This window comes from Trichechus manatus, unplaced genomic scaffold, assembly GCF_000243295.1.
Source record: "Trichechus manatus latirostris isolate Lorelei unplaced genomic scaffold, TriManLat1.0 scaffold00006, whole genome shotgun sequence".
NCBI lineage: Eukaryota > Metazoa > Chordata > Mammalia > Sirenia > Trichechidae > Trichechus > Trichechus manatus.
In genome coordinates, this window is record NW_004443942.1 from 18,986,578 (window position 1) to 19,001,284 (window position 14,707).

Sequence of the window (14,707 nt, forward strand, 5' to 3'; positions counted from 1 at the left end):
AGTAGACAAAAAAAACCATCGCCATTGAGTCAATTCCGACTCATAGTGACCTATAGGACGGAGTAGAACTGCCCCATAGGGTTTCCAAGGCTGTAAATCTTTATGGAAGTAGACTGCCATATATTTCTCACACAGAGCAGAGGGAAAGTTGAGATAGAATCGGCCTTAATGATCTGGATGGAGTAAATCTTTCATGACCTTCATTTGCTGATGTGGCACAAGTCAAAGATACTACATACAATACTTTTATTTACATCATTTTTCCTAGATCTGCTCTCTAGAGCAACAAAAAATAAACTTACTCCCTCCTCCATATAACTTTTCTTCAAATTTTTGAAGTCTATCCTCTAAATAAAAAAACAAAAACCATGTGTGCAGAGTAGAACTGTGCTCCATAGGGTTTTCAAGGCTCTGATCTTTTGGAAGTTGATGGGCAGGACTTTCTTCCAAGGTACCTCTGAGTGGGTTCAAACCACCAACCTTTTGGTTAGCAGAACCATTTGCACCTCCCAGGAACTCCTATCCTCTAAATCAGGATGTCAAAAACACATTACACATATTGCCACTGTAATCCCCCCAGGCACGGCAGGCATTAACAATTAGTTGGAAGATTTTTTCTCATTTAGCCTGGCTAGCTTCAGCATTCTTCTCAACCCAGTGTTCCAGGTAGCGATTAGAGTTGCTAAGGGAGACAAAAACCACTTGCCATTGCAGCTTAAGTTTTCTTTTCCCGAAACCATCCATTCCAAGTTCCTGCAACCATTGTTTGCTTGCGATGGTTTCAAATTCCCTATCTATTCTGGTCACAAAAATCTGAACGTATACCACTTTGTCTATGATGTACCCAAGCAACCTATTTCAGTTCCTTGAACTGAAGATAATATTCCAGATATGATCTACTTAAGAAGTAAGGGAAAGTATTAGCTTCTCAATTTAAATATTATGCATCTATTACACACCCAAATCTTCAATAGCTATGTTAACAATACCTAGTCACAACACTGGAGTCCCTGGCTGGTGCAAATAGTTAACATGCTCAGCTACTAACTGAAAGGCTGGAAGTTTGAGTCTGCCCAGAGGCACCTCAGAAGAAAGGCCTGGCAATCTACTTCCAAAAATCAGCCATTAAAATCCCTATAGAGCATAGTTCTACTCTCACACACATAAGTTCACCATGAGTTGGAATTGACTTAATGGTAACTGGTTAGTCACACCACTGGTTAGCACTGAACTTGTGGTTATCTAAAACATTTTCAGGTTTCCTTTCTCTACTCTGCTCATAATTCACAGATCCCCTGCCCCAACTCTCTCTTCTATCTTGTATTTATACAATTTATTTTTTGAATCTAATCATAGGATTTTATATTGAGGTAAATGTAAATGAATGAACCTGATTCTGTCATTCAACAGAATGACATGTATGTTGACTTTATATATCATTATGATAAGCATATCAACAGAATGACATGTATGTTAACTTTATATTTCATTATGATAAGCATATCATTTGTGCCTTCAGACACGTTATCAGTAAACATGTTGGATTTACTTTCACAATGTTGCATAAGAGAGAACACCTTCGAAAGCAGGGTCTAGGAATGTGGCCTGGGACTCCGCCAGGCATCTCCCTGCAGCACGACGGCAAAATTTCTTAATCTTCAGATTCTACATGATGGAAAAGAAATTTGTTTGTGTTTTAAACACTCCTTGTATTTCAAGAAATGAATGAACATGTGAACAGATAGAGAGACGTTTCAGTTTGGGCACAGTTTCAGTTTTCAAAAGCACATGAAGGCAGGAAAAAAGCATCAGAAAATGCAGTAACTGCTGATGGTAGCACCTCCAAAACCAAAACTGGTTAGACTAAATCCCATGTGCCAAAAATTTTATCAATGAGCTTCTCTATATATATCTATTTATATTTTTTAGTCTTTTTCTTCTCTGGGGGAGGGGGCAAAAACCAAACCAAATTCATTGCTGTCGAGTTGATTCTGACTCATAGAGAGAGGGAAGCCTACCCCAAAAAACACTTTCTACACTTGATTGCTTCTATGAATGACACAAAATACAGACAATATAATGACTTTCTGTGGTCATCATGCTATGATTTCTCACAGCATGGGAACTGGCACAAACATAAGATGTATTACATTAAACTCCCTGAAGCACTGGTATCTCCACTAACCTGTCACTGTCGAGTTGATGCCAACTCATAGCGACCCTATACGACAGAGTAGAACTGCCTCATAGGGTTTCCAAGGAGCGCCTGGTGGATTCGAACTGCTTTTGGTTAGCAGCTGAGCTCTTAACCAGTACACCACCAGGGCTCCAGCATCTCCACTAGATCTAAAAATTTGAAAACATTCTAAAAGAAAATCCACCAGGAAGTTTACAGTTGCTGTCTAAATCAACTTTAACATTTCATATGTTCCAAACATGATAATTTTATGAGTAAATCAAAGTATGCCTACTAAATTTTAGATCCAAGTCAACTAAATGGTATTTATAATACGTAATGGGAAAAAAAGTATTACTTATACTTATTTCCCTCCATTTCTGCCTCTCTTCCAGCAAAACAAATAAACATTTTTTATAGTTATAAAGTTTCTTATTGTCTACATTACTACTCAGGATCTAAAACAACTATTAATCAATTTATTTGTTCATTCAAAAGCATTCATCAAAGTATCTCCTCTGTCACCAGCACTGTTCTATATGCGATTGTGGGGGTATGAAAAAAATGAGTTAAACACAGATTTTGTCATCAAAGAATTTTGAGTCAACTTGTAATTACTGGTTCCTGGTTCCACTGCTATTTGTTAGTGCTGTCTCAGATTTATATCTTTATCTATTATAAGGTTGAAGGAGCCTTGGTGGGCACAGTGGTTAAGTGCTTCGTTGCTAACCAAAAGGTTGGTGGTTTGAAACTACCAGCTGCTCTGCAGGAGAAAGATGTGGTGGTCGGCTTCCTTAAAGATTACAGCCTTGGAAACTCTCTGGGGCAGTTCTACTCTGTCCTATAGGGTTTTTTGGTTTTTTGGGGGGTATTATAAATAAGATTGAAGCAATCCTTGTTATTTCCTTCCCTTTTATTTTTCCCCTTCCTTTTCAGCGTTTAAGATCCTGCTACATATATGACTATTTTATTCTTAAGTCTTCTCAAATCATTAAAGTTAGATCATAGATCAAAGACATTCTTAAAGGTCTCTCTACTCAATTTATTTGGTGTTATTATATCTCAGAAACTACAATGATTTGCCTGTGGCAAATGACTAAAATCAGAACCTTTGTACTCTATGCTTCAGTATGTAGCCCTAAAAACAATAAATGTTAAAAAAGGAGGCCAGCCCTTGATTCCAGGCAGACTATTCTACATTTGGCTAATACATTAAAAATGCTAAAAAGATTCAGTGTATACATCAAGTTGTGGTATCTACTTGTTTTAAAATCTCATCTACAATCCTAAATGTACTCAGCTCCCCTACCCTATACACACCCACTGACTCTGAATAGGGTAGGAAGAAAATCCTAGTCACTGTAACCTTGGGGAAAAGTAGCCCCGGTGGCACAGTGGTTAAGTGCAAACGGACAGCAGTTCACACTCATCAGCCGCTCCGCAGGAGAAAGATGTAGTGGTCTGCTTCTGTAAAGATTACAACCTTGGAAACCCTATGGCAAGGTTCTACTCTGTCCTACATGATCACTATGAGGCGGTTTATCAACCGGATGGCAACGAGTTTTATGGGTAACCTTGGGAAAATGTCTCATACGGCAAATAAGCCTTTGGCTGGTAAAGCTGGCGATTCTGTTCTCTAGGTGGCACTATTACTTCAACTTTTGATGAGATCCTTAAACTACTTGAAACTGCCCATTTATTTTCTTTGAATTTCCACTATATAAACCTTAACTTCATTCACACTAGTTGTGATTAAATGATAGGTTGCCATCTAGGTTTTATTTTAATAAGTCAATCTGAAGTTAAGTGGTTTTTAAAAATAACAGAATTTAATACTTCCTAGTTACAGCATCTTCAAATTGAGAAACCCTCCTTTGCCTGACCCCCTCCCCCTTCCCACAAAAGTGCAAAGGCATGTCAGAAACACAGATCTTCATAAAGATTCAGTCAGACCAAAGGAACCAAGTTGAAAGCACATTTAAGAGCTACTAGGTTCTGCAAGCTTTCAAAATCAGGATATTAATACCATGACAACCAATGAAACGTTCTTTCAAGTGACCTTTGGGAAAAGCTATGTAACATGCATTACTCTCTGGGCTCTTTGGAAATAAACTTTTACTTTATTATGGCTGTCACTGAAGCTTGTAAATTTACATTGCTTCCCCCCATCACTCTGCTGTCCCGCACTCCCCCCCGCCCCGCCCCCAACTAATGGAATCCATCCTCAAACTCTAAGGCATTCTATAAATGAGACATTAGTACAATGAGCCATGTCTTAGGATCTATGATACAGTATTTGGTTAGATTTGTCTCACAAGACCAATAAGTGTCCCAGAGTTTGTACTAAACTTGAATACTTCCATTTCATTGAATGCCTTCATACTCCTTATCTGACCACATACTCATGTTTTTCTACAGAAATGAGAATATCTTCCTGCTCCACTTAGAGAACACACCCATTTACCACTCCCTTCCCCAAGAGATTTTCCAAGTCAATATATTCATTAGCTCTGCTGTTTTTGCGTCTGTCATCAGTAATGAATCCATATAGTCAAGAACAGGGTCCATGACTTGTCTAAGGCATGTCAGTATTCTGGAAAGCCAATGATACGTTTAAGTATAAAATTATTGGGGATTAAATAATTCTATGCCTTGAGTGGAAGTTTTAAGGGGACTTTCAGGACACACATGCCTAAGCTTAAAAATACTAAGCTTTTCTTTTTTTCCCGTTTCCTAGGCTTAAAACCCACATGCAAATGCCATACGGATTTCATTTGCCAACATCATTTATGAACATTACTCCATACTGAACAGAGTAAACGGATGCAGAGTGTATAACCAATAAGTTTGCTTATTCACTTTTGAAGCACATCTGTGCATGTTATTCATCCTCATAAAGAAAATTTATCACAACTCAACTTAATGGGATTCTTGCTCAAATGATTTCTTCCTCCACTGAACAACAGCCAGCATTTTAAACCCAGAATTCTGCTGAATTCTCTCCTGGATTCCTCTTTAAAATGCAGTTCACAGCTTGAGATCACAGAGCCTGCCAGGGGCTGAATGGCTGCACTAGATGGCTGAGAGTCCTTCAATTAAGCAGCAGTTTTGCAATTAGTGGAAACTGAGTGCTCCATAACAATTGTTTGAAAACAAGTCAAGACAAGTTAGCAATTACCCTATTAAAGGGATATATTCCCCAGCATTGGGCTAGGCTAGTCTCCTCATGCAAACTAAAATCTTCCTCTCAGGGGAAAATGCAGGTTGAAAATCATGTTTTAGCCATTAAAATATAGTCAATATTATGGACATCGGAAGTGGGAGTGGCTTTCTTCCTTCATTTCTTTCTTAAACAGCTTTATTGAGATATAGTTCACGTACCATACAATTCACCCATTTAAAGCATATAATTCAATGGTTTTTAATATATTCCCAGATGTGTGCAACCATCACCACAATCAATTTTAAAACTTTTTCATTACCCCAAAAATAAACCTCATATTCTCGTGCCTTTCACTTTAAAAGATATTCAGAGTTTAGTTATCATACACTTTCCTGCTCCCTGTTTTCATTCAGGAAGTCTAAAATTGTTCTTTTCTCTACTCTGAGACTAACCTCCTAAACTTTAAAATGTTAATGAACTACTTGTATAAAACCTTTCTATTTTGCTTAGAAGAAGATTAAGTCTAAGATTCAGACCCAAAGCTGCTAGCGTACAATTCACTACCTGGATATAGAGCTGTGTGTGTGGTGGGGGGCGTGGGGGGATATTTACAGAAGGCTTTAAAGAGGAACATAAAAAAATGTAAACAAGCTCTCTGCTATACTATCAGGTGGGCGTGCTCAGCTTGCTATGCGTGCTAAGCTACAAACCAAAGCTATTTAGGTTACAAAGAAGATTATCAATCATTCTCATTTTGACTGTTGAAAAGCGGGGGCTTTTAACGATTCCAAGAAGAAGGGAATATCTTACGTTCTAATGCTGCCCCTATTAAATAGACAAGCCAAGGACTTCAGAGCCAGGATTTTAGAAATTTGCATTATCCACAGGACACGCCCCCACCCCCAGTCAGAAAGTCAAAATGAACCAATAATACTCCAGCCCACTCCCCATCCCCTTAGCCATTATGAGATTTAGGCAATTAGCTCACATAGTATAAATAAATCATTTGACTTGATCACTGCATTGTAGGCGAGTGATCACTTTCTGGGTTGTCTTTGTTTGCAAGTAAGTTACAAACAATGAAAAAGACATTCTAACTTTCTGAACGCTTTATTTTCTGGATAGTCAAATCTGGACCTAGTATACACCTTAATATGAAAACGGCCTTAAATATCACCTTAAAATAAACAAGATTTCCAGTAACTAACTCAGCTTTGAATGGACTATGAAAGGATCCAAAAGTATGTGAGAAATTACTGTTATTTTGCTTTTAAAAAAATATGATGGCTAAGTGTGTCTGCAATGTTCTAATGCTTCAAAATATGTACGCAAGTCTTATCTGGAAATCATTTCTTTCTGCTTATATCATTTATAAATAGAAAATGTTCTGTAATAACTTAAAATAGCTTTACATACATAATGCTTCTGCTGTCATAATACTTATTACTGGTCTATATTTACGGACATTTATCACATTTTACAAAATAAAGTTGAAGAAAAAAGACAACTTTACGGCCCTGGAATTCCAGTAATGGTAACCAAAGTGTTTTAAATTCCAGTAAATGTTATGGTTACATTTCAACAAGTGTCTCTTTCCTTTCTGTCACCTCTGCCCCTAGACCAGAGGTAACCTTACCAAAAAAAAATGTCTCCCTGTTCTCAAGCAAGGCATATGCAAAACCCGGGAACAAAAAGTTAGTTATTGTTTTCAAGGGGTGCCTTTCTCAGCGCCAAAACTTTCTAGTGTAATTTCCTACAAAACATGTGATCTATTATGTGTAATAGCTTGCAGCACTATGCGTCATAATCTCAGAAACCTCCAACCTAAAAATGATAATGCTGCATGAGGTAAACATTGAGGGCTCCCATGTTTACCCTAAGTAAACCTGTAATTATTCCTCAATAAGTAAAAATGTAACAAAAAATTCAAAATATAAGAGCAAAATGGCGTTTCACCTTATAACAAACTCATATAAAATATATATTCTGGATAAAAATAAAAGGCAGGTATTTTCCAAGAAGTTGAGCCAGTTTGAGGATCACCTTTAATAGCACATGTAATTAAATATCAACGTTCCCAATTATATATTGTTTTGCTTTCAAAGATAACTGTACTAAGCGGATTAATAAACGCCCAGAAACATGCTTTTCTTTGCTTCCAGCCAAGAACATTCCTGCATTCTTGTCAGAAAATGTTCACTGATTGCTGCTGATATTGAGGAGTGAGTGTAAAATACCTACTGCAAATATTGCACGGAATACACCCATTGACGTCGAGCCCATTCCGACTCACAGCGACCCTACAGGACAGAGTAGAACTGCCCCCTAGGGTTTCCAAGGCTGTAAACCTTTACAGAAGCACACTGCTACATCTTTCTACCCTGGAGCGGCTGGTGGGTTCGAACGAACCAAACCAGTAGACCTTTTGGTTAGCAGCGGGAGCGCCTTAACCACTGCGCCACCAGGCTCCTTGTAAGATACCTAGAGGCCCCTAAAATAAGATCCAGGAGGCATCTAACCCACCACCAACAGTGGCCTATCAAAGCTCTCTCAGCAGGAGGAAAACTTTTTGCGTTGGAACCAAAGAACCGCGAGAAGTCAATAGCCATTCGAGTCGCACGCCCCAGGAAGCAGGAGTCTGAAGCTTCATTCTACACGTCCCCTCTTCCAGCTCCCAAACGGATCCCGCAAAGCGGTTCCTTACTCCTCCCTCACCCCCAGAGCTGAGCTTGGCAGCTTGGCCGGCAGAGGGCACCCTCTACCTACCCTAGCGAGGCTCTCCCCGCCCCCCCCATCTTCCTCATCCTTGGGGGCCCCCCACCCCCTGTGCCTCCACCCCGTTCCACCCCCAACACACAAACACTACATCCTTCCACTGCGACTCCAGTTCACCCCCGCAACCCGCGGCTTTCTCCTCTTAAGGGTGCCCGTAGTCTGCAGCTCTCCCATAACCCTCCAAAAGGCCCCGAACCCTCAGCAGTTTCTTTCCCAGAGCAGCTCACTCATCCATTTCTCTTCCCCGCTCCGCATCCCCAGAGAATTCCCCGAGTCAGGCCCCCTCGTCCCCTCTTACTTCCTACCCCGGAGCTCAAAACTTTACGTCCCTGAAACGTGCCTCGCGGGTAGAGGGTACGTGTGGGCATGACTAGCCTCAAGTCCCAAATCCCCTTCTGGTGAGAGCGGCAGAAATGCCCCAAGTTTTCCAAGCAACTTTGACTTCTGACTGTAAGTCAGCTTCAGTCAACTCCTTGGGAGCAGGTGACCGCGTGCTGCTGGGCTCGAGCCCCAGGGTCGAGGATGCGGGCTGAGAGTGCACAGGCTCCCCGAAATCTGCGTGAGGATCGCCCAGTCCGTGAGAGAGATTCCCATCCAGCCCCGTCACACTCACTTCCGTCGGAGTCCCCGACAACCGGCGCCACAAACCCAGCTCACGACCCCTCACTCCAGATCGGAGGAGGCTGAGGGAGGGGTCGTTGGGGCACTTTCTCGCAGACCCTGTTTTCCCTAGGCCTTCTCTCCCATCTTCAGGACTTCCTGGAGTCTCTCTCCCTTGGAGTCCCGCCTGCCCCTCTGGATCGTGGGATGGGAGAAGGGTCCCTAGGAGCAACTCCAAAGCCCTTCTTCTCCCGGAGGGGAAGAAAGACGCAGTTCTGACCTCTTCCCACAACTTCGAGCCCCTCCAGCTAACTTTCCCCCGCGGACCGGTGGCTCCCGCGCCAAAACTCACGACCAGCGCCCGCCTACCTCGGGGTCCACACAAAGCTCACGGGTCCCCGGCGGCGGCGTCACATCGTTGTCGCGCTCCTGGCCCCTGTGCCCAGCCCCAAACCCGTCCTGGTGCCGCTCCCCGCCGGTCCCACAGCAGCGCTGGCAGCTTCAGTCCAAGCGTCTCCTCAATGCTTGACGGAGGGGCAGTGAGGGGCGCGCTAAGCAGGCTCCTGGGTCCCGCCCGGGATTCCGCGGCGCGACTGGGTGCAGGACAGCGAGTCGGTGGCTGCGCCCGGGCGCGGCGGCGGCGGCGGCGGCGGCGGCGGGAACCCGAGCTCCTGCTTGAGCCTAGCGCTCGGGTCAGACATTATTTAGCTCTTCGGTTGAGCTTCGATTGGTCAAACGGCGCCGCCCACCCTCCCCACCCGGCTCGTCCGCGCTACCGATACCCTTGCGGGGCGGCCGCTTAAAGGGGACGCCGCGCCTTTCCCTCGCCCGAGCTCAGCTCCGGGGGTTTCCCGGGCAGCGCGCAGCACGCCGCCCTCCCTAGCTTCGGTCTCACGAGGACCCGCGACGTCGCCCTACGAGCCCCGCGCCCGCCCAGGGCGCCTCGGCAGGACGCCAGCGCCGCGCCCGCCACTCCAGGAGGCGGTGAAGCCCCCGGCCGGGGGAACCTCGTGTCCCGTGCCCTCCGCAGAAACCCGGGGGGGGGGGGGGGACGTGTGCGAATCAGACGCCCCGGAGGACTTGCTCCCGTCTCTGGCAGCCCCTCCCCCACCCTGGCCCCCAAGTTCTGTGGGAGAGGGTGTGCGTTTCCCGGGCCACAGACACACCTTCCCGCACCTTCCCGCACCACGGAGCCTTGCAAACGCGAGCACACAATGAAATTGCACAGAATATGGGGCTGCGGGTTTACTCCGCGGCCTTAAACATGCCAACTTAAACAGAGTTCGCGCACTGACCTCTCTGGAGTTTGCCTAATAGGAATTCAATCAAGATAATAACGACATTTTTTATTAATGAATGCCCCCAGATAACGTTACACCAAGTTATTGCTCCAGCCAGGAAGCCGAGGCAATGACAGACCTCGCTAAAGCCACACACTTCTAGAAGAGCAAACAGAGAAAAATGTGAAGAAAGGAAGAAAACCCACCTTTTCAGTCACTACTTGTCAAAGTAAACATCAAGGCAGTTGCTCAGGGGGAGACTTCGGCCCGAAAACTCCCAGACTCTATTATTTTTTTCACGAACCCTTCGTTTAAAAAGAAGGAAGGGGGAGAAGAGTCTTTGGTGCCCGGTATGTACTCCTGTTCCGCAGCAAAGAAGTTAAATTATTGATAGTGGAAATTGCATGGCGGAGGTAATACTCGCACCCCCTGAGCGAGGAGCTCCATTTGATCTCGGCAAAGGCAGGGAGATTTCATGCTAGCTCGCCCGGGGGGTAGAGACAGCGCGAGCAGCCCTCTCCGCGGTGAATGGGAAAGTGGGTGGGAGTCCACGAGAGGGCTCCACGGTGTCTTGACGTGCGCCGTCATATGATACCTCCGCTGCCTCGAAATAGACACTCTAGTGCACGAATTACCAGAATCAAAATTCAGCGCATTTAAAATGATACATCTTTTATTAGAAGAGTTCCGTTCCAGGGCATTTCATGCTTTTGCAGATGTTTTCACTTCCAGCCCCAGCAAACATACACACATAAGCCAATCCTTTTAATAATGACCCTGGGCAGCAAAGATAAATAAAAAGCCCTCTGCTTTAACCAGAGTAGGGGAGCAAGGTTGGTTCAGTTCTCCAGCTGCGCCCCCCGCCCCCCTCTACCTAAGGGTTATCAGAAAGCAAACGGTCTTTCGGGTTCTCATATGACATTAGCCAAGACCCCAAGAGAGAACTTAAATGACTAGGGTACAGAGGACCATTTTCAATTAACCATTTGACGAGGACTATCAATATTCTACACTGGATTCATGCTTTAAAGCCGTATTTTCTTCCCATTAGTTCAGCTAATTCGTATGCACTAAGGCAGATCTTAAAATTTAGAATGAGAACAATGCTTTAAGACAGGGGTGCTTAACTTACGGTCCCTGGATCTCCTAGAGCATAAAGGTCTCTTGGGAGCGTGTTAAAATGCAGGTTATTCCTCCTGAAATTGTGATTTAATAGGGGTGGAATAAAGTCCAATAATTAGCATTTTAACAAGCACCCCAAGAAATTCGGATGCAGACAATCTAAAGTCACACTTTGAGAAACAGTCACCCTAAAGGTGCATGAATGAATGTCAGAGCAATTCTGCCATCCCCCCAAAATTTTGTAGGTAGTTTTATGTGTATGTTCATTTCCTGTAATCTCAAAGGAGTGTGACCCAATAATTGCTAAGACTCATTGCTGTAAAGAATTTCCCTAAACACTCCAACATTCATTTTAGGGAAGGGAAAGATTTATAAACAGTTTCCTTTCCTGGACCCTCTGTGGTTAACAAGAATGTGTTGTTGAACTGAATATATAACGTTATTATATACTCGGTTCAATTTACTTAAGAGTTTACAGTTAACAAAATCAGTTCAGTTACATTTTAGAGCATCTAAAGACTAGTGACAGAAATTATTAGTCTCATTTTATAAGTAAAGAACTTGAGGCTCAGTGCCATGATATAATTCACCCAAGATCACACAGCTAGGTGCCAGAGCCGAAATTTCAACTCTTACTCAAAATACTCCTGCCCCCACCTGAAGTAAATGAAGCTATCTGTTCCTTGGAAGTGTCATGGGATGTGCGATCATTCAGAATGGCGTTGCAAATTGTTGGTCTGAATAGTAAAATTATTCAAATATATGCACATTCTTCGAGTGTCACACATTTAGCTTTGCACCTCTGTCAACTTGACGGAGCACACGACCAATACAAACTACCCTACAGCACAGATGGTGGAATTTATTATGGAATATTTAATGTATATGAAATATGCAGGCTAACCAGAAAGCAAGAAAAGATAGAGGGCAGTAAGCTAGGCTTGGCCACCTCAAAGAACCTCTGCTTTGGTTCACAGGGGTATAGGCTAATGCAGACACAATTTCTTTTGCTATCTCAATACAATTTAGCAGATAAGTTATAAAAATTGGAGCAAAGCAAAACAAAAAAACATTGTGAAACTATTTTACACAGGACGGGAGAAACCTTGCCCCCAACTTATTTTTTAAAATAACTTTATGCTAACTTCAAACTGATGCTTACTTTGCAACTTTTAATTTGCTTGAAAGTAAGTTATTTCCCCAGGTTTTTAATAAGCTCAATTGTAGTTTACTCCCTGCCTGAAAAACACCTAACAAATGGATGTCAAGAATCTCAGTTAGCACTCTCAATGCTGCTCAGAAGAAGTTATGGCAACTCTTCTATCTGCTAAATTCACATTGCCAGGTCAGCACTTCTACTGAAGGTAAAAGTGTTCTCATTTCCGAGACTCTCATTGGATCCATGGCCAACTGTCTTATTTTCACTCTCCCTTGACATTATACAAATAAATGTTTGTATCTTCCCTATCCAGTGTGTGGTGCAGTTTTACTGAGGAAAAGGCAGAGGAGTCAGAAATGCTAAGAATATTTAGAAATAAAAGAAGATCAAATGCCAGTTCAGAGAAAATTTCCAATAAATCAGATCTATGTGTATTACCAAACTTTCTGATTTTTGATTATAGCATTACCAAAACAGTAAGAGACTAGACTTCAAATATTTGTCCCTTTGCCTTAAAGTACATTTTACATTGAAAAACAGTGAAGCCAAGATGAACTAAAAGGTGTACAAGTGCTTTCAATGGAATTCTGAATGATTTTTATTCGTTTAATTTAGGTAGCATACAGAGTTTTAAAACTAAAGGTGTACAAGTGCTTTCAATGGAATTCTGAATAATTTTTACTTGTTTAATTTAGGTAGCCTACAGAGAAAGTTTTAACGTTTTAAGATAGAGCTTTTTACAAAATTATTTTCCTGTTGTCATCAAGGGGGATGCGGAGAAGATATGCATTTCTGATTCTTCTTAAGTACTTGTCTCTGATATGATTGATATGTTAGAAGCAAAGATTTCATGTTTTGGTAAAATTTTATGATCTGAACATTTTCTTTATCATCAAAAGAGAGAAAGCTTCACTGCTTGAAAATAAAATGCTCCCCATTTCACTTTTGTGGGGCTTAAAAAATTAATTTTGAATTAATCTAATTTTGTTTTTGTTTTTTGTTGTTTTGGTTAATGGCCTAAAACTATCCTAACCCAATGTTCCAGAGGGACAAGAGTCGGGAAGAAATGTGAATTCCCATCTATTCTTGTCAGGAAATATAAACTAATCCTCATTACTCAAGTGGGAACCGAGGCAGTAGGCTCAGATTTGACATTGACATATTTTTTTCCATTAATAATTTTAATTGGCTGGAGTTAGTACTACTATCACTCAAAGCATTTTGTTTAATTATGTTTATTCAAGTTTCCTAGTTACTCCTGCCTTCAGTCTTATTTGCAGAAAAAAATATATATATATAATTGTCTATAATCAAATAAATTGACCTCAAAAAGTGTTGAAAATTGGAGTAATTAGTATAGGGAAAATTATAAGTAAACAGAACTTCTGTGCTGAGAAGAGTGGCAAAGGCGTCTTCAAATTCATGCCAGATGATTTCAAGCCCCACTCAGAGTAGAACTGTGTCACTTACAATCCTTCAAATTAAGACCTGTCCTGAGAAAATCCTTAAGGGAGAAATCATTACCCTCTGCAGTAGATGGTACTACAATAAGTGTTAAGAACCATAACCACAGCTCTATACAGTACTTAAATACGTCCACCTTGGTCAACATCTGTTACAGTAATTATGTAAGCAAGCACAGTTATTAGTTGCAGACCAACGAAAGGAACCACGGCAAGAAAATGTTAGAAGGGCCAAGATTAGGAGGGTAGAACAAGAGGATCAAAAACTAATCGCATCTGGGAATAATATTTAGTGGGATCAAGAAAAACAGCACAGAAACTATTTTGAAATAACTGAGACTAACCCCCAAACATAAGAAAATCATCAGTTTGTAACCCTCTGAGATACTAGATTTTCCTTGAGAACATTCAAAAATTAATAGTAAAGAATAAATTGGTTTACTCATCATAATATTTCTATAAGCATGGTCAGAAGGGGTATGAGATTGTGGACTTAGGACGAAATTTAGAGCTGGCGGTGATAGCTGACTGTGGTATTTGTTGTTCTGTTGGGAGAAGAGCCATCAGAATAATTAACAAGTTTAAACCAAAGGGTTCCAGGACATTGAATAAGATATAGGAGCAGATTACCTTATTTTTTAAATCCAATTATTTAGGCTGTGTGATGATTAGAATGAAAGGTCTCCTACTGTGAAATTTTATATTTTAAATGAAAAAAATGGAGAAAAATAGAAAAGTATACAAAAAGATAATTAATTTAGAAAACAATGATTACTGAACTTCCCAAAGTCATATTTTAAAAATATATTAAGTAAGAATTCATAATTCAGTCTGTTTTTGCATGATTCTGATACATGTGTCAAGATAGTGCCTGTCCATTAATGGTCTTTTTGATGAACAGTCTGGGCAGAATGTGCCACTGGCTCTCTTGACCTAGTCTTTGAGATAAAGTAGTAAAGACTGGTAGAG

At 41.6% G+C, this 14,707-nt stretch overlaps 1 protein-coding gene across 5 annotated transcripts in view; it reads right to left on the reverse strand.

Moving 5' to 3' along the window:
• Nucleotides 1-14,707, reverse strand: part of BDNF (brain derived neurotrophic factor) — a 62,015-nt gene that overhangs the window by 30,612 nt on the left and 16,696 nt on the right. The window contains exon 1 of one of the 5 annotated variants that reach the window (XM_004369734.1): nucleotides 10,201-10,536. The exons of 3 other annotated variants lie outside the window; for them this stretch is intronic. The gene's annotated coding sequence lies outside the window, so the exon portion shown is untranslated. Of the gene's footprint in view, nucleotides 1-9,083; nucleotides 9,131-10,200; nucleotides 10,537-14,707 lie in introns of those variants that run through there. One more of the 5 variants, XM_004369738.1, reaches the window with a different exon arrangement.